General features: G+C 41.7%; 1 long non-coding RNA gene across 2 annotated transcripts in view; it reads right to left on the reverse strand.

Moving 5' to 3' along the window:
* LOC123617083 (uncharacterized) overlaps positions 1-16592 on the reverse strand; it is a 31630-nt gene extending 15038 nt beyond the window's left edge. Inside the window, exons 1-3 of one of the 2 annotated variants that reach the window (XR_006725156.2) lie at positions 5920-16592; positions 5420-5556; positions 2621-2705 (exon numbers count right to left, since the gene is read on the reverse strand). This is a non-coding gene — a long non-coding RNA (uncharacterized LOC123617083). Of the gene's footprint in view, positions 1-2620; positions 2706-5419 lie in introns of both variants that reach the window. The other variant, XR_012502140.1, reaches the window with a different exon arrangement.
* Positions 16593-18907: the final 2315 nt, after the last annotated feature.

An 18907-nucleotide genomic window follows, 5' to 3' on the forward strand; every position in this document is an offset into this window, starting at 1 on the left:
GTTCTCAGAATGCTACTCAGTCCTTAATCCCATTTAATTGTTAGGTCATTGAACATATAGGAACCATGGCTTATGGTTCTTCTGTAGCCAGCAAAGCACCTAGCTCAGCACTAAGCACATTACAGGTGCCAAATACTCAGCCTTAACAGTGAATATCCCTTTCAAATGTTCTCAGAAACATTGCTGTTATCAATATGAAAGATTCCTGAGTCCTAAAAGTTATGATCATAGTTTGCATATGGTTGAGTCAAAAAGATTTTAAACACGTGATGTTCTTAATACCTTTTTTTAATATCCTAGTTTTTTAAAGTTTATGTATCATTCTATTTTATTTTATTTTATTTTATTTTATTTTATTTTATTTTATTTTTAATTGAAGTATAGTCAGTTACAATGTGTTTTGAGTATCAGCTTCCCATCATTTTGCTTTGGGGTAGGGGACCATTTTCTTTAGTATGCTTTCTTTTCTGATCCATCCATAGTGTTCCCAAGAGACCTGCTATTTTCTAACTAATCCCGTTCTTCTGGCCCCAACTGGTGGTGGTATAAAGGGTGCAAACTCCCAAAATGGGTCAGTCTGTACCCTTGCCTGTGAAGAGTTGTTATTTTTTGTTTTGTTTTCCTTGATACCAAAAAAGCAGTTCATCTCCAGTGACAGAAACTATTAGAAAAGAAGGCCAGTAGCTGTCAGCAGCTCTATTTTCTGATATATGATGGAAACTGGATTGAGATGAGAGAGAATGGATTGAGATGAAAGAGAAGAAAGTCAACAAAGCCCAGTGGGGCCAAGAATTGAAGAGAGAGTCCTGCAGGTTTTATGTTCCTGGTTCTGTTACGACTGAGGATCAGCCGCATCTTTGCTCTTCCAAGAGAACCCATAGATTTTAGCTGTAGTTAGGTGGGTTCCTGCCTTGAATCACAAGTCCTAATTAACACACTTGGTCAAGGACAAGGATAACAGAATCTCAGAACCTTTAAGGAGTCTTTGAGGTTACCAAGGACAGTCTCATAGCATTAAGAGAAATCCTATGAGATGGCCGCCCAACTTCTGCTTAGTGAGTAGCTAGAGAGAAACTCAGCAATGCAGCCCATTCCAGTCTCTAACAGACTCTCCTTTGTAACACCTAGCCTAAATCTCCCGTCTAGAATAGAACACTTCCTGGGCTTAGCTCTACTTTCTAGAAATCGTTAAAAGGGCTAATCTTCCCACACAATAGTCCTTCAGCTATTTTAAGTTGGCTCTCGTACTTTCCCCAACTCTTGGAAAGCAGCATAGCAAGCTGGCTACAAGTAGCTGTTCTAGATAAGAACACTCAAATTCATGTTCCTCATTTACTAGCTACAGAACCTTAAGCAAGCCACCTATTCTAAGTCTGCTTTATCACCTATAGAACAGAGAAGCGGGGATAACAATGGCGCCCACCTCACAAGGCTTTTGAGAGGATTAAATGAGATAACAGATATTAATTCTAGACATGTAAGTACTCAATAAACCTTAACCATTGCTGTGGTGATGGTGATTGTAATTATTACTACCACTATCTCTTCTTCTGTCTCCCAGTTACTTCTAATCCCTTCAACCATTTGTCATTTACTGGGAACCTGATCAACTTGCTTGTCCTTTATGTGTTGTCGCCAGAATTAAACACAGGACCCCAAATGGGTAGTGGCCCAAGAGGTGTACTATACTATGGCTTCTACATGCATAAACACAACCTGTAATTCTGCTGCTTTTTTCTGCAGCCACCTGACACAGCTCTTCCAGACTGGGCTGGAGGGTGACCCAACCTCCCAGACCCTCCTTCATGTGAACAGTTTCCTCATCTTGTTCTTGTGCAATTTTATTTTCAGCCAAGCACATATACAAGTTCATTCATGCTATTTTTTCTTCTTTTTGGTTTCGTCAAATATTCCAGCCTGCCAAAGTCATCATGACTACCCTAACTCTATCATAAACTCTAAATTATTAAGACTCAAAGTTATCAGCTTTCACTGTCAGCTCTGTCACCTGCAAATCTGATAAAGGTGTTTCCTCTCCTTCATCCATGTCTTTGATAAAATGTTAACTGAAATAGGGTCAAGATTAAAGCATTGTAACACTCTACTGGTAATATTGGTTGACATCAATAGTTATTGTTATGTAATACATTATAGTTTGTAAAATGACTTAAACATACATAATCTGTTAGTCCTTATGAAGTAAATAGTATTATCTTTATTTTGCAGATAAGAAAAGTATAGTTCAGAGATTTTAAATAATGTGAGCAAAGTCCCCCGTCTGATAAGTGGCATGTTCAGATGTAAACCAGGGTCCTCTGACAATCTGGGTTGTTTAATCAACTATAAAACCATTTCACCTTATGATCATCCACCATACATTTTCCCACTTGATCCTCAGAGAATCCATAGGGCCTTTCTCAAATGACTTGCTGAAATATCGATTTGCCACCTTGATTTTTTCCCTCCTACTGCAATCTAAGTGCTAACAAAGCACAGAGGTTTGAGGGGTGAGATGTGAGGGAGAAAGGAGTTGCTGGTTATAACAACACCTACTTCTCTGAGTCATTACTGAGATTTGACTAGAACATGAATATGGGCTTGGCGTAAAATGGGTACTTACCAATGGCCGGTCTTTTCCTTATCATGGGCACCTATTCCCTAGGTTTTGTTGTTCTGCCATTTCCAGTTGAAGACTCTTCTCTCAGCTACAGATAAGAGAAACAGCAGATAATCAGAAAGTGTTTTAACATTTCTTTTACCATGACCCCTGAGCAGTGGGTCTGCCTCTTCCTTTGACAACTCTTTGACCCCAAAAGACCTATAAGAGCCATTTTTATTACCTTTGGTATTTTTCTAGCCTCACTGTATTCTAACCTTCAGCCTCCTGCCACTCTTCCCATAGGTACATGCCAAGCTGCCCTCACTTATGGGCCCCCGCCTCCTTTTCTCATAGGAGCTCATCAGTGGAGCCTCTTTGGAATTAGACTGTTTTTAATTAATGTGTTACATAATTTGTTTTGTTTGCCTTTCCCTTTTTTCTTGTTGGAATACTAGAATGATTCGTTTTCCCTAGATTTGTGCATGCCTTTTTGGCCATTACTACTCCTGCCGGGGAATCATCCTTATAGCCTCTGAATTTTTCAGTATACTGCTCAAAGTTTTAACATAATTGGCAACTGCTATGCCTTTTAGAGTGGTTATAGATTTTCCCTTCCTGGGCAAACACCTGGAATGGCCTACCATGTAATACTTCAAAGGGGCTTAATTTAAGTTTGTTTCTGTCTTTCTAAGGCAGGGTACAAGGGCTTTGAGCCCTATCCCTCTCTGATCTGTAGCAGGGCGACTGACCAGGTCTTATCCCACTTTAAATTAGTCTCTTGTTGACAAATTTTAGCAATACTCTTCAAGTATGATTCACTTTCTCAGTTTTTCCAGTTAATTGTGGCCTCCAGGGTGAATGCAGTTTCAACACCTTAAACCAGAACAGGGGATAATTTCCTTAAAGGAGGGTTTTAACCACTTCAGAGGCTTTTTGTCCAGGTGGGATGTTCGTCCACCCATCCTGAAAAAGTGTCCATGTCTGCGGCATTGAGTAAAGTCATTGATTGCCAGTCCTCAGTAGGGCATACTCCCTTATGCTGAGTCCCCATCTGGGCAGGTCAGACAGCAATCTCTGGGTTGCTTTTAGCCCTAGAGCTTGAATTAATACCAAGGCGTATGCTTTGTCTTTCATGGACATATAATTTGAAAGGTTTCTTTAATGTGTTAATCCCAAAGCTGAGGCTGAGACTCTGTTTTTATTGTTTCAAAAGCTGTTTGGCACTTTTTAGTCCAAGTAAGAGGCTCAAGATCATGTTCCTTTATTTTTATTGAAGTATAGTTGATTTACAATGTTTTGTTAATTTCTGGTGTACAGCATAATGATTCAGTTGTACATATATATTCCTTTTCATACTTTTTCTTTGTAGGACATTACACGGTATTGAATATAGTTCCTTGTGCTATACAGTAGGGCCTTGTTGTTTACTTTATATATAGTAGTGTGTATCTGCATAGCCCCAACTCCCAGTTTATTTCTCCCTATCTTCTTCCCCTATTGGTAACCATAAGTTTGTTTTCTATGTCTATGAGCCTCTGTTTTATAAATAAGTTCATTTGTGTCTTTTTTTTAGACGCCACATATAAGTGATATCATATGGTATTTTTCTGACTTCACTTTGACAACCTCCAGGTCCATCCATGTTACTGCACATGGCATTATTTTGTTCTTTTTCATGGCTGAGTAGTATCCATTGTATAAATATACCACATCTTTATCCAGTCATCTGCTGATGGACATTTAGGTTGCTTCCATGTCTTGGCTATTGTAAACAGATCACGTCTTAAAAACCCCATAGCACAGGGAACTATATTCAGTATCTTGTAGTAACTTATAATGAAAAAGAATATGGAAAAGGAATATATGTATGTACAAGTATGACTGAAACATGCTGTATACCAGAAATGGACACAACATTTCAATTTAAAAGAAAATGGAGAAAAAAAGAAAACTTTATGGAGGTGCTTGACTATGAGCTCACAGTTCAGGATCCAAATCCAATAGAACCCTGCCATTCCCAGAAACCCCTTCAGGTGTCTGAAGGTCTTAGGTGTTCAAGTCTGCAGCTGCCCATTTTCTGTCAGGCAAAAGATCCCACTGTCCTTGGGAGAGGGCAAAGCCCACACACCTGATCTGCTGCTTACATATCTGGGCCCTTTTCTGGGAGACAATTGGCCACATGGTTCAGGGTTCTGATGGTATTTTGTAGACATTTACCCTATGTAGGGCTTGCTATGAGCAAATCACCTATGTATTGGAGTAAAAGTCCTTCATCCAATATTAAGTTTGTAAAGTCTCTAGCCAGCATTTCCCCGACCAGGTAGGAGAACGCTTAAATCCTTGAGGGAGAACTGTCCAACAACACTGGACTACTGTGTTTCTGGGTCCTGCCATTCAAAAGCAAATAGCTGCTGTGATTCTTCTGCAATAGGAATACAAAAAAAAAAAAAAAAAAAAAGCATCTTTCAAATCCACAACTGAGAACCTGCCGTATTCTCCCAAATAGTTGTGAGCAGAGTGTATAGATTAGGCACTATGGGGTGCAAGTCTTCGCCTGCCTCAGTATCCCTCAGGGCTTAGACAAAGCAATACACTGAGTGTGGCTGGCTTTTTTGGAGAAGAGGGGTGTTGTATGGAGAACTGCTGGGTTTAATCAGTCCTGTTTTCACAGTTTGAGTTGGCTGAATTCCCTCTTGGGCTTCTTGCCTCAGGATGCTGTTTTAGATTAGGTGTCCCAGCATTCCTTTTTAATGGGATCTGTCCTGCCAGTGCATATTTGGCCTTCCATGGGGTGCCATCAGCCCACACTCCTAGCCTTACCTTTTCATAGACCTTGAAGGGGGAAGAGCTCGTCTCCTTTTCTGGAGTTTCCATGAGCGTCGTCTGGACACTTAAAGCATGTTCTGGTGGGACTCTGATGTCAAGTTGTTCTGGTGGGACTCTGACATCAAGCTGTTCTGGTGAAAAAGTTACTTGAGCATTTAATTTACAAAGGAGATCTTAGCCCAAAAGCAGGACTGGAGACTCTGACATATCTAAGAAACTTGGTTTCAGGGTGAAGTCTATCAGAAAGTTAATCAGCTCATTCCCTACTGTCAATTTTATCAGGTGCTGCTGTGGGGAAATTGGAATTGGGCACCTCAAGTCCACGGGAGCCTCTGGGGATCTTCATTCAGAGTGTTCCTCTCTCTCTACCACACGAGAGGCTCCCATCTTTCTTTTATTATTTTCCTTCTTATGTTTTAGCCCAGGGTAACCTGCTTTCCAATGCCCTTCCTGCTTACGGTAGGCGCATTGTTCCTTCCCCATTGGTGGCTTACCTCCCTTCAGCAATCGCCTTCTGGGAATCCAACGCTGCTGCCGGAGAAGTCCTGTTTCATTTTGTATCTTCTTTCATGATTCGCTGTCGTTGAACACTTTAAAACCAACCGCCTACCAACTGATAAGGATTCAATCCAAAGGCACCATCTAATTTTTGCAACTTTCTCCTGATATGTGAGGCACTGCCCCCCACCAAAAAAGGTCTAACTTACCATTCTAATAGTTTCAGGGACCTCAGAATCTGCGTTAGTATAACATCTATAGGCCTGATAAATCCTTTCCAAAATTCAGAGGGATTTTTTCTTTAATTGAAGTATTTGCTGAATTTCTTAAATTTTATTCGAACTCTTTCGCTTTGGTTCCCCTTTCAAAGCCCTGCCAAGATGCACAAATAAGTACTGTTCTAATAAGGGCATTCCTCCTTCCATGGGGTCTCGATTTGGTTCAGCTGTGGGTGCTGCCAAGTGGGCTTCAGGTGTAGAGGATCCTCTCTATAAGGATTGTGATCCAGTTAAACAAGTCTGAGAAACACAGCTGGCTGGTTGTTCGCATTTAGCCCCTACACGCATCAACAGTGATGGAAATTGCCCTGCCCCAGGAGTGGCTCCTGGGCCAAATTAGGTGCCCTGTCATGTCTTAGATGGCATTATCAGACCAGGTCCTCGTGCCCCAGGAACTAACACAGGATTTTCTAACTGATCCCTATAAGGAGGGGAAATTCTGAGCCCCAGTGTCAGGAACTGGGGCTGGATGGGAGCAGGAGGTGGTGGAAGGGATGGATATATTGGCCTCATGGCCAGAGTGGCTGGGACAGCTAGCTCAGGTGGAGTTAGGCTTGAAGCAACATATCCTCACTCTCGTTCCTTTCCTTTTATTTTCTCTGATATAACAGCACAAACACTTGCACATAAAGGATTTCATCATTCTTCCCTGTTTCTTCACAGAATAGCTACAGAGCCATTTGAAAGCCACCGTAAAACCATAAATAGCAATTGATCATCTCTAAGCACTAAAAGGATGCCTTTTGCCTTGGCATCAACCAACCGTGCTGAATTCCGTGATGAGGCTTTCGGTGATTTAAGGAACCAAGTGGACTCTTTCCCTTCGCCCTGGGAATGTTCCCCTCTTGGATAAGAACAGACAGGTTTCTGTTTGTTTGTTTCCGTTCCTTTCCTCCATGTGAATCAGTAACATTTTAAGCATGTCATTTGGCTGTAAATGGAGAAACAGTACCAAAACAAATGAAAGAAAAAACCCAAAGGGAAAACAGAAAACCCTAAATAAACCCTCAAGTTTGGTCTTGGAGTTTTACGTTTAACAACCACCCAGGAGACCACCAACGACGTAATTAACACAGCAAAGGTGGGAGTACGTGGTTCACGGGGTCCCAGGAAAGCCCTGCCTAAACCCCTATGGAGCCCCTAATAGGTGCTGCGGCCACACAATGTCGCCGTAAAATACCATCTTCCTGTCAGTCCTGGGCTCCTAGCTGTAACAGACTACTCATCCAACGTGTGCTTCAGAGGACTCTGTTAAGGAATAGCGGAAACATTCTCTACTTTTTAAAGACAGAAATACAAAACACAAACGGCGCATACAAATGCCAGCATCCGAGGAAAGGAACCGGTTCATAAATCAGGTAAAAGTCCAGAAACTAATTCCTCTTTCCAACAGGGTATGCCACTCAAATACAAAACAAATTGGCTTATTCTGGAGGAAAAAGCCCCAAACAGAGAGGAAATAACGTTTCTGGCTGTACACACCAGAGTGACTTACCTACTGTACTGAGCTCATCAGGTCCCTGACGTTGACTTCCTCGCTCCAACTGCCAAGCGCTGGAGCAGCAGGTGCCGCTTCAGGGAATTTTGAAGGGCAGATCATCAGGACACGTGGTCCCGGTAGCTGCTAGGGCCTTACCTGAAAATTCCCCAGTTGGGGCCAGGTGTCCCCGAGAAACAAAGCTCCTAACTGGCTTTACCAAAATTTGTTAACGAGTACTAAACGTGTTCTACTTGCCACAAGGCAGACCAACAAACAAGTTGTTGGGGCAAGAAACAGCAACTTTATTTGGAAAGCCAGCTCACCAAGGCGCCGGTGGACTAGTATCCCAGGGAACCATCTTGCCTGAGTTGGAATTCAGGCTTCTTTTATACTAAAAGGGGAGGGAGTAAAGTCAAACACTTCCTGCTTCCGGTCAGCCTCCGGAGGGGAGGGGACGTGTTAATTTCTTCTTGCCTGAAGTCATTCACAGGTGAGCCTGGTCAGGATGTTTCCCGTGAGCTAAACAAAGATATTTTAACTTAACACTCATTACCTGGGAGGCTGGGTTTCCAGAGATGGGCCATTATGTATGATTTAAGCTTATAGGCAACACCCCTTTAGTGATTAACTTGGAGAAAAAGCAATGGAATACAAAAGTTAAAAATACAAGAAACAGATCCAATCTGGAGTCAGATTTGTTCTCCCCCATTACACCTTCTTTCTTCACTATCATAACTATAAAATGAAATGGTGACTTACTCCCAAGAGTGTAAATGACTAACTTCTACGTAACAAACAAGTTTGGGTTTTTGTTTGTTTGTTTGTTTTAGAATTATACTCTACTCACTGGTTTCTGGTTCTGCCACTTAGTGTTCAGCCTCGACAATATGATGTATATTCTCTGAGTCTCACTACCCACAGCTGCAAAATAGAAATTCATCGAGTTGTCATAAGTATTAAATAAGATAACGTATGTAGAACACAGAGCACTATGAGGGTATAAAATAAGCTCACAAATGCCAACTATTATGAGAAAACAACTGATCAGAATGTCTTGAAAACGATTTACCCTTTGCTAATCTGTCTCCTCAAAGGTACAAGCTCTCCTAAGGAAACAAATAATTTTGTCTGGACATTCAGGGCCAAGCTGGGGAACCAGCTGCTGGATTTGAAGGTAGTTCTGCTGAGCTCCCTAGTAGCAGACCTTGTCTAGCACCCCCAGTGGTGGGGAGGGTAATAGCTCTGTGGTAGAGTGGGAGCTTTGCATGCACGAGGTCCTGGGTTCTATCCCTAGTACCTCAAAAAAAATTTTTAAATACTGTATGATACCATTTATATATGGAATCAAAAAAAAAAAACACAAATGAACTTACTTACAAAACAGAGACAGACTCAAAGACATAGAAAACAAACTTATGGTTAATTGCGAGTTCAAGATTTGCAGATACTATTATATATAAAGCAGATAAACAACAAGGTCCTACTGTCTAGCACAGGGATTTGTCTTCAGTATCTTGTAATGGCCTATAATGAAAAAGAATACAAAAAGGAATATATGTACACATATATGTAAATGAATCACTATGCTGTACACCAGAAATCAACACAACATTGTAAATCAACTATACTTCCATAAAAAAAGAAAGGACCCCCAATGGATTCAGCAGTCCACTGTCAGGGCTGCATAAAAGGAAGACCCCAGTGAGGAATCTCAAGCAGTCAGGCAGCTCAGGGCCTTCTCAGAAGGGAGCAGCTGGGCAGGCAGAGCTGGGCAGTCATCCAAAAGCTAGGACTCTGAAAACACCCTAGGAGAGTTCATCCATATGGGCTGGCTCTGTGTGTCCTGGAGCGTCAGCAGTGGGAGGGTAAGTTCCAACCCCTGGAAGATAACTCAAGATGGGAGCAGGGCGACCTCAGAATCCTCAGAGGCAGACCTTGCATTCCTGATCACTCAGCTTCCCCAGGTGTTTCCTAAGCAAGAAGTAGGCCAGGCTTTTTCCTGGGTCTCATCTCCAGCATCTGGGCTCCTCTCTGTCGTAGGTCTGGCTGGTGGGCTGCAGGGACAACAGGCTTCGTGTGTGCCCACCCAAGGACAGCAGGGTCCTTGAAGACTCCAGTGGGGCCCTGATGACACACTGGGGTACCCAGACCCAGACCCACTGATGACTCGGACCCTATCTGGGAGAGGTGAACAGCATGGTAGCAAGAAACTATTAGGCAATCATAAGCTTTTATGAGCAAATTTCAAGCTCTTGCTGCAGAAATACTGGAACTTGTGGGAAAAGACGGCTGTTGCCTAGTTCATTCTTGATTTATTATAGCCAAGAACTTTGTGTGCTAATAGCCATGAAGCTTATATAAGTTGCTTGTGGCATAATAAACAAAACTAACCAAACAAAACTCAAAACGGCCCCAAAAGCCGCCAATGCTTTGGTGGTATGGGAGAGTGGAGTGGAGCAGATAGGGGATCGACTGATCCTGAATATTCCGAGTTCTGAATGAGCACTCAATGTTGACCATCTAGTCAACCTTTAGGTGCAAACTTGGTGCCTCAAGACCATTAGAGAAATAATCCCAACTCACAAAAACAAAAATCTAGTTCTGCAGGAGGTGCAAAGGGCACCCATCAGGTGGAGAACTACATGTATACCCCACTATATACCACTTCACTATTAGGAAGGACCTAAATTAGGACTGTTTTCCTAACTGAAAGAAATCCAAAGAAGATTTTCACTCTTACGAAAAAAGGCGAAAGCAGAAACTGTTCAGCATCTGTTCTGCAGTGAGCCCTTACAGAGCAAAAGTGGCACTGCCAAGCTCCTTCCCCAGGAACTACACTCAGCATCTCAGAATCAAGCCACCATAGCTTTGAACTGTGTCTGTGAGCATCTTCCTTTATCTCAATTTATTTTGTGCACCCATTAGCAAGATGTGTCCTAAGGTAATTGCTTCTTTGCTTTAAGTCATTTCAGCTTATGAAGGTTCCACAGGAATGCTCTACTCTGTGATAGCAAGGGAAATCTGTATCTTTGAAACTTTCCTGGAAGTCCTGCCCAAGACTTCTAGTCTTACAGAGGAAGTGTTCAATATTTAACCGTTAAGCATTATGTTATCTGTAGGATTATTACAGATGCTCCTTATCATATTGAGGAAATTCCCTTTTATTCTTAATTTGCTAAAAGCTTTTGTCATAAAGTGGGGTTAACTATTTATAACAACCAAGACATGGAAGCAACCTAAGTGTCCATCGACAGATAACCAGATAAAGAAGATGTGGAATATATACACAATGGAATACTACAAAGCCATAAAAAAGAATGAAATAATGCCATCTGCAGCAACATGGATAGACCTGGAGGTGATTATATCAAGTGAAGTAAGTCAGAAAGAGAAAGACAAATACCATATGATATCACTTATATGTGGACTCTAAAAAAAAGACACAAATTAACTTATTAACAAAATAGAAACAGACTCAGTGTTTTGGGGTATTTTTCCTCCTCTTGCAGAACTTTAAGGTGTCAGTCCATTGCCTTCTGGCCTCCATTATTTGTGATAAGTCACTCATTATTCATACTTTTTTCCCCTTTTAAAAAATATATATTTTGTATATATATATATATATATATATATATTATTGACGTAGTCAGTTTACAATGTTATGCCAATTTCAATAATACTTCAGTCATACATGAACATACATATATTCATTCTTATATTCTTATTTTTTTAACATTCTTATATTCTTTTTCAACACAAGTTACTACAAGATATTGAATATAGTTCCCTGTGTAAACATGCATTTTTTTAAATATGACTGCTTTAAGATTTTCTTTTCATCTTTGGTTTTCAGCAGTTTGATTACCCTGTACCTAGGTGTGTGTCTCTTTGTATTTAAATTACTATTAAGTGATTGGTGGAGTCTTTTAGTCCTGTCAGACTTGTTAGGGCAGGTCTATTTCAGTTTTGAACCCAGTCTTAGAGCATGGCTCTCATTCAAAGGGCACAGTCTTTCTGGAGTAACAACTGAACATGTGAAGTATTCAGCAAGGTGTTTCCACTCTAGCTGGTCTAAAATTCCAACATCTCCCAGCATCATCTTTCAGCTAAAAGCCTCAAAATACTTGATCTCTAAAGTCTAGCCTTTTCCTACATTGTCTGGTCTTCAGCCAAGGAATTGAGGTGAATTATCATGCCGACTTTTAAGGTCACCTCTTGGTACAGCTCCCTTTTCTCAGGTACTCTGTCCAAAACTTCCAGCTGCTTCAGCAGCCCAGAACTCATCTCCCTGACTCCCTAGCTCAGCAGGATGATAACTCTGCTTGGTTTGCACCTCCTTATGCTGAGCCAGGAAAGTGTCCCCAGATAGAAAGCTAGAATGCCCCTGGGCTCACTTCCTGAGTTTCCTCCTTTCAAGTTCACAGTCCTACACTGAGTGTTGTTTCATACCTGAAAATAGTGGCTTCATATATCTTGTTCAGTTTTATCATTGTTTTTGGAAGGAAGGTAAGTCCCACACTTACTTTTATGGCTAGAAGCCAATCTTCTGACAAAAAAGTTATTTATTTATTTTATTAGTAGTCCTACTAACTAGTAACACAATAACATCAACTCTTGTGTGTTTTATAAAAAATAAATGTTTAAAATATTTTAATTTTTAAATTAAAAACATATAAAGAATTACATTACCAGGTTGAACCTTTCTCTTAACTCCTCCTTGTACCTCCAAAGGCAACTACTTTCCTGTATTTATACTTACTACTTTTACATATGTCTTTATAATTTTCCTATTTATGAACATATCCTCAGACAGGAGAATGGATAAGTGACTGGAATACTTAAACACTGGAACAGAGGTGCTTTAGAGAGAGCATAGAAGTTGTATTAAGAGAAAGATTCTAGACACAGCAAGATGAGTTAGAAGGTTGTTGAAATGGTCCGTGTGAATGTTGGCGAGGCGGGGGTTAGGGCAAGAGAAACAGACAAGGAGAATCAAAGGCCATTTATATAAGAAAGGAACAATATATTTAATTTGATTTATAGCTTGAATTTTAAGTATATTTATGGGTATTATTTAAATATCTAGAAATACAGTTTTCCAAAATACGTCCTGTTAAACATTAAATGAGTTTCAACTATGTGCCAGGCACTGTGCTGAGCTCTGTGGTTATGATACTGAGCCCAACCCTGCCCCACTCCCAGTTTCTATTTATATGGATCTTTTTACTCTAACCAAAGTCCATTCTAAAGAGACAAATCCACACAGCCATTTTTCAGCCTGATATTCAGCGGGTACGCACTGCTACAGCCATATCAGATGTGTTCGGTCAGTGCCCATTCTAACTGGTTGGCACCCCATTCTAACAGATTGATTCTTCATTCTGATGAGCTGATGTCTGTGTGGTTAAGTACTTGACTTTCACCAAAAATGACCAATAATGTGGCACCAAAAAGGTAAGTCAGCCCCATCATACTCTTTCTTTCAAAAGAAAGACATTGAAATAATTAGCCCTGCAACCCCAAACTGTGGAGCATAAGAAACATGATTAAACAGAGGACATTAACTGACAGTAGGGGAAAAAACAAAAAAACCCAAACATACAAGGCTGTAATTGCATCACAATCATGGTGCAGAATTATAGCTCTGTGAGGATGCTTGGACCAGTCTTGAATTCAGAACCATCCATCAGCTAGACTATGTGAGGCCCCATCCTATTGAAGATCACCTCTTCTTAGATATCCAAGAGATTTCCCTATTTACCACGCCCGATTCCTCACATTAACCTCCCTCACCCTTATTTAAGCTATTTTGAATAAGTCTATTTAACCCAAGACAAGCTAAAACTGTAACATAATGTATAATTCAGAGTATTTGTTAAGCTGTAACATTAATATTTTCATCAAAAATGTTCGTACCAATACTTGCATTAAACACACACATACAACAAAAAACTGCATCAATGCAGAAATAGGCCTAATTTACTGAGAACAGATTTGCAGTCTAAAACCCAGTGACATCTCCTGGCCATCCTGGGTATTGAAATCTACTCAATTCTCTTGACTTTAGGTCTTAACAAACAATAGAGAGCGTGCTTCTCAAACGTGAGTGCCTATCAGAATTACCAAGACGACCTTGTTGAAATGCAAGTATCTAGGCCCCATTGCCAGAGTTTCTGATTTGGTAGGTCTGAGAAAGGGCTCAAGAACTTGCCTTTCCAACAAGTGTCCAGGTGCTGCTGGTGCCAGTGATCTGGGGACTACACTTTAAGAACCACTGATAGGGAGAATTCTCAGAGCAAGTTCATGTTTGTCTCTATTAATGTTTCCCATCTCTAGGGAGTCATCAGCACTGTGGTCACTCATTTTCTTTATAACACTGTATCATCTGTATCTCCAGAGTTAGATGGGTGTACTGGGGAGCTGATACCCAAAAGCAGGGAGTGGACTATAAAGGAGCCATTTCAGTAATAATTACTTTTTTCCCCTGGAAAAAAAAATGACAGCAGGGAGATTTGAGAGTTTCCAGTTACTTCTCCAGTACTTGCTATGCTATAAATAAACAACCTTAAGTATACAGTTGGGGTCTGAGAGTATTTCTTTAATAAACTATACTGGGAGAAGCTAATGATGGTGAGCGACAGATGCTTCCAATATTTAGGTGGTTATCACCAGCAGTACATCTCTAATTCACATAAAATGAAATCTCATAACCCAACGATGGCGGCCCATTTTTTATATGATGCAAAACCAAAAAACAGTAACACTAATTATTGCGTAGACTTGATACAGCTTTCTGCTTTGTCTGCTTGTGAATTCACTTCACTTAGTCACACAACTTTTCTGTGAATTGAGGCCATGTCCTGGTGCTTCTTCCCTCCACTAATGTTTATGGAAAAACAACAAAAGTTAGGGACTGTGCTCTGTTGGGGAGACCAAAGGTGTTCAGGATAATGGTGACTTCAAGGAGAAAGCTTACTGTAGGGGAAAAGAGACTTCTGCAGGAATTACTGTGACAGTAAGAAGCAGAGCAGAGCAAGCAGCCAAGGGCTCAGGAGAGAGTGGGGTCACTTTTGGTTGGCATGATCAGAGAAGGTCCTATGAAGAAAATGGCATCCCAGCAGGATTTCAAAAGTGGACTTGGGTTTTGACAGGCATGTGGGAAGAAAAGCAAGGACAGGGAATTAATTCTAAGCACACCAGAGGCAAACTAGCTCAGCATATATCCCATGAATAGTGAATTCCATAGTTTATTGCTCACCTAAGGTCCATGCAAAGGAGTAGTAGAGGAGGAGACGAGAGGTGGGAAAAAAGAGAGCCTAAATGCCAGATCAAGGATTGAGTTATTCAGTAGACAATGGGGACACACTGAAGTTTTTGAGCAAAGGAACCATATGATCTAGACATTTATCTTCATCACATTCATGAATGGCCAATGACAAAGGAAGAAGAGTTGATCATAAAGTGAAGGGAATGGAAGCAGTGAGATGACTCAAGAGGTGTACCAGTCTAGGGCTGACTCAGGAGCGTACTAGTCAAGGCTAAACCCAGGGGGCACTCATGGGAACAGCAAAGCAGGGTGAAAAGAAAGAAGGGACAAAATGTGGTAACTGATTATATACAAAGTTTAGGTTTTGAGAAGAGTATGGGTGCCATTAACCAAAATAGAAAAGTCAGGGGGAGTGGTATGTTTGAGTTGTGGAAGAAAATGATGAGTATAGTAAGTACAGATATGTTGTGCTTCTAAATAAAGCGAGATAGAAATCTCGAAGGCAGTTGGAGAAGCAGAGATTGAGTTGTCGTATCAGTCAGGATAGGCCAGGTTATGTGGCCATAACGAGCAGCACTAAAATCCCAGCGGCTTGAAACAGTGGTGCTTATTTATGACTCACACTCCATGGCCGTCACAATTCAGCAAGGAGCCTCTGTTCATCCTAATAACTCAGGGATGCAGTTTCATGGAGGCTGCATCTTGATGTACTCTCAGTAATCATGGAGACTGGGTGAAGGGAACACGGCCAACCAAGCACCAGTCCATAAAACTGCTGCCATAAAACATGTGCCTTTCTCCCCTCACATTTCATTGGCAAAAGCAAGTCACATAATCATCCCTGAGCTCAGGAGAATGCAGTAAAATAATTCTGCATGTGCCTAGGGCAAAAGAACTGCCATTTGTGAACTGCTGTTCTGACTCTCATGTGTATCATCCAAGATGGAAACCTAAGATGAGGAATGAGCAACAGATAAAATGATGGACAGAGGAGAATGAAAAAGCAAAGCTGTAAGGACAGAATTTTAAGGAACCCGTAGGAAGACTATACACTTAAGGAGGCAAAATAAATACACATAGAAAAGCAAAGTTTACGGGGGTCACATCCATGAGAAACATCTCAGGAAGTTTCCTCAGCACCAAACCTGGAGATAAGTCAAAGAAACTGAGGCCAAGGAAATGCCACTGAGTCTGACCTTGAAGGAGACAGAGTTGACCTTCAAGTGACCTGCTTTAAGGAGGTGATGGGGCCAGATATGAAGTCAGACTGAGGGAAGAGTGATCAAAAATGAAGGCAGAACACTGGATGTGGAAATAAGGAAGGGAAATAAGATGGTTGCTTGAGGTAGCAGCAAAATCAAAGCTGCTCTGCTAAATGAAATCTGACAGGTTTTCATTTGTTCATTCAGCAAATGTTTATTGAACGTTCACTCTTGCCAAACAGTGGTTTAGGAACTGGGGAGAGAGTGAGCAAGATTAAGTTTTCTGTTCCCATGGAGCTTATCTTCTCAGAGAGACAGACATACAATAAACAAGCGAGCAAGGGAATGAATGAGTGAAAGAGATAATTTCCAATTATATTTAGTTCTGCTTAAACTAAATAAATTATATTTAGCTCTTCCTTTCCTACTGAAAGGAAGTCACGGCGGGGGTGGGGTGGGGTGGGGGTGGTGAAGGGTATATCCTAGACCAGTCAAGTCTGGCTTCTCAGGAGGGGGTGACATATAAGTTGACTCTCAAAGGACAATAAACATTGGCCAAGCAGGGAATTGGAGCTGGAGTGTTTCATGGCAAGCAGAATCTCTGAAGGGAAGATTAAGTTCCCATAAAAATTAGGGATTAGAAGAAACACTTTCAGTGGCTGGGTGTGCGTGTGCGTGTGAGTAAATATCTACAGCAAATGAAGGCCTAGAAGGCATCTGTTCCTCAGTGCACAGGATTCATTCGTGGAGAAGCATATGCGTTCTCCTTCAGGTAGCTCGCCCCAGAACCAGCCTCAGTGCCTGGGGAAAGCTACCACAGGGCGGAGGTCCGCTGAGGTGGATTCTTTCTCTCGGTGTTTTATGTTGTGCAGGCTGGCTCTTTTTAAAGTTTCTGAACCAGTTTTTACTGGCTTCCCATGAAATGCCTTTTATCCTTGGCATTTTCTCTGGTTTCAGATTTGCAGAACGTAGTCAAACATTTGTATGAGGTCAACCTTCTCCACATGTGACTGTGGGCACTGGGCAGATTTTCCGAGGCCTGCTCCTCTGCTTATGCAGGGTTTTTTGTTTTTTGCTTTTTGCTTTTTTTTTTTTTTTTTTTAAATATAAGCTTCTACAAATCTCTGCAGAATTCTATGACCAGCCCCAATGGCCTTAGAGAGTAGTCATCATGGCCATTCTGGTCTGAATTAAATTAAATCACCACTGGGAAAAAGTACATATATATTTTTAATCTGGCATATGCCAGTGTGGTGGGATCATCTGCTATCAGATTATTTTGTGTTAGCTCACTTCTGTTTATTCATAATACTGGTTTACTGTCCCCACTGCCCTCCCCAGCTAAAACATAAGCTCCAAGAGGGCTGAAATACACCTACTTTGTGCACTGATGTTTCCCCAGTTTCTAGGTAGTGCCTGACACAGGGGAGGTGCTAAGTGCTGAACGAATTCATGTTTCTTCTGTTCATTGTGGGACCCTGCAGGAAAGAACAAGGCTTTTCTTGGGCTGGTGCTGGAAGGTGGCCAAGTTCCTGTGTGAGCTATGAATGCTGGTCTGAGGACTTAAGACTTTGCTCTGTCCAGCTGAAAAGCCCTACTCCTCACATCCAGAGAAAAGCCCGCACTGAGAGAAGCAGGGACAGAGGTGTGGACACAGAGTTGTGGGGACAGAGATCAGACCGTCCCCAAGTCTTTGAGCACCAGGGATAGAGGGGTGTGTCTTGCAGGATGCCAAGGAGGAGGAGGAGAAGCCTCTATTGTATTCTGCTTCTGATTTACATCAATTCACAACTTCCAAAAAATATCTTAAAGGCCAAAATGGGATGATAAGGTGGGGAATGTGACCACATCCCACATGCAATTTTTCCATACATTCTACGTGTCGGGCAGAGCATAAATGCTTTCCAGGCATTCTGTCACCTAGGTCTCCAAACCACCCCGGGGGCAGGGATGAGTACAACTCCACTTTATAGACAGGTGACTGCAGTTCAGAGGATGGTTTAATCTGGAGTTGGATGTGGCTAGGGTGGCCTGGAGAGGAAACGCTAGGGCCACTGCTGTCAAGGACCCACAGAAGGGTTATAAGCAAGCTCTCAGAGCTGCGGAGACTCAGCCAGCAGACAGGTTGTCCCTGATCACGAAGGCGAAAGGCAGGGGGCGTGGCTTAGAGACTGAGGAGGAACAGGTGAGCTTGACTGAGGCCTTGGATCCCCCGCTTGGTGTTTCACACGGTAGCTTTGTTTTAATACACCAGCAGTTTGGGGAAATCTTGGTCGAGGAGGTTTCAGAAGACAACTTCTGCTTTCAGTACATGTGTCGGCAGAGGGAAGCTGGCTCCTAGCAGAGCTCAGCCAGGGCAGCAGGCACAGGTCGGAGAGTCCCAGCCCTCTGCACAGCCAGGCCTAGATCACGACCCCCATTCAGCCCCATATTTCCAAAAAGAGAGAAGGAAAACAGAAGAGAGTACGTGATTGCCAAAAGCTGCTCCGCTAAATCTAATTTAAAACAGAAAACTCAGAATGGTCATTTTGGAAACAAGACTCTTTCCCTGCAGAGCAGGGTGGGCTTAAAAGCACACTTCAACATTTTTCACAGAATTAGAACAAACAATCCTAAAATGTAAATGGAATCACAAAAGACTCAGAATTGCCAAAGCAATATTGAAGAAAAAGAATGAAGCTGGAGGAATAACCCTCCCAGACTTCAGACAATACTACAGAGCTACAGTAATCACAACAGCATGGCATTGGCATAAAA

This window comes from Camelus bactrianus, chromosome 25, assembly GCF_048773025.1.
Source record: "Camelus bactrianus isolate YW-2024 breed Bactrian camel chromosome 25, ASM4877302v1, whole genome shotgun sequence".
Taxonomy (NCBI): domain Eukaryota; kingdom Metazoa; phylum Chordata; class Mammalia; order Artiodactyla; family Camelidae; genus Camelus; species Camelus bactrianus.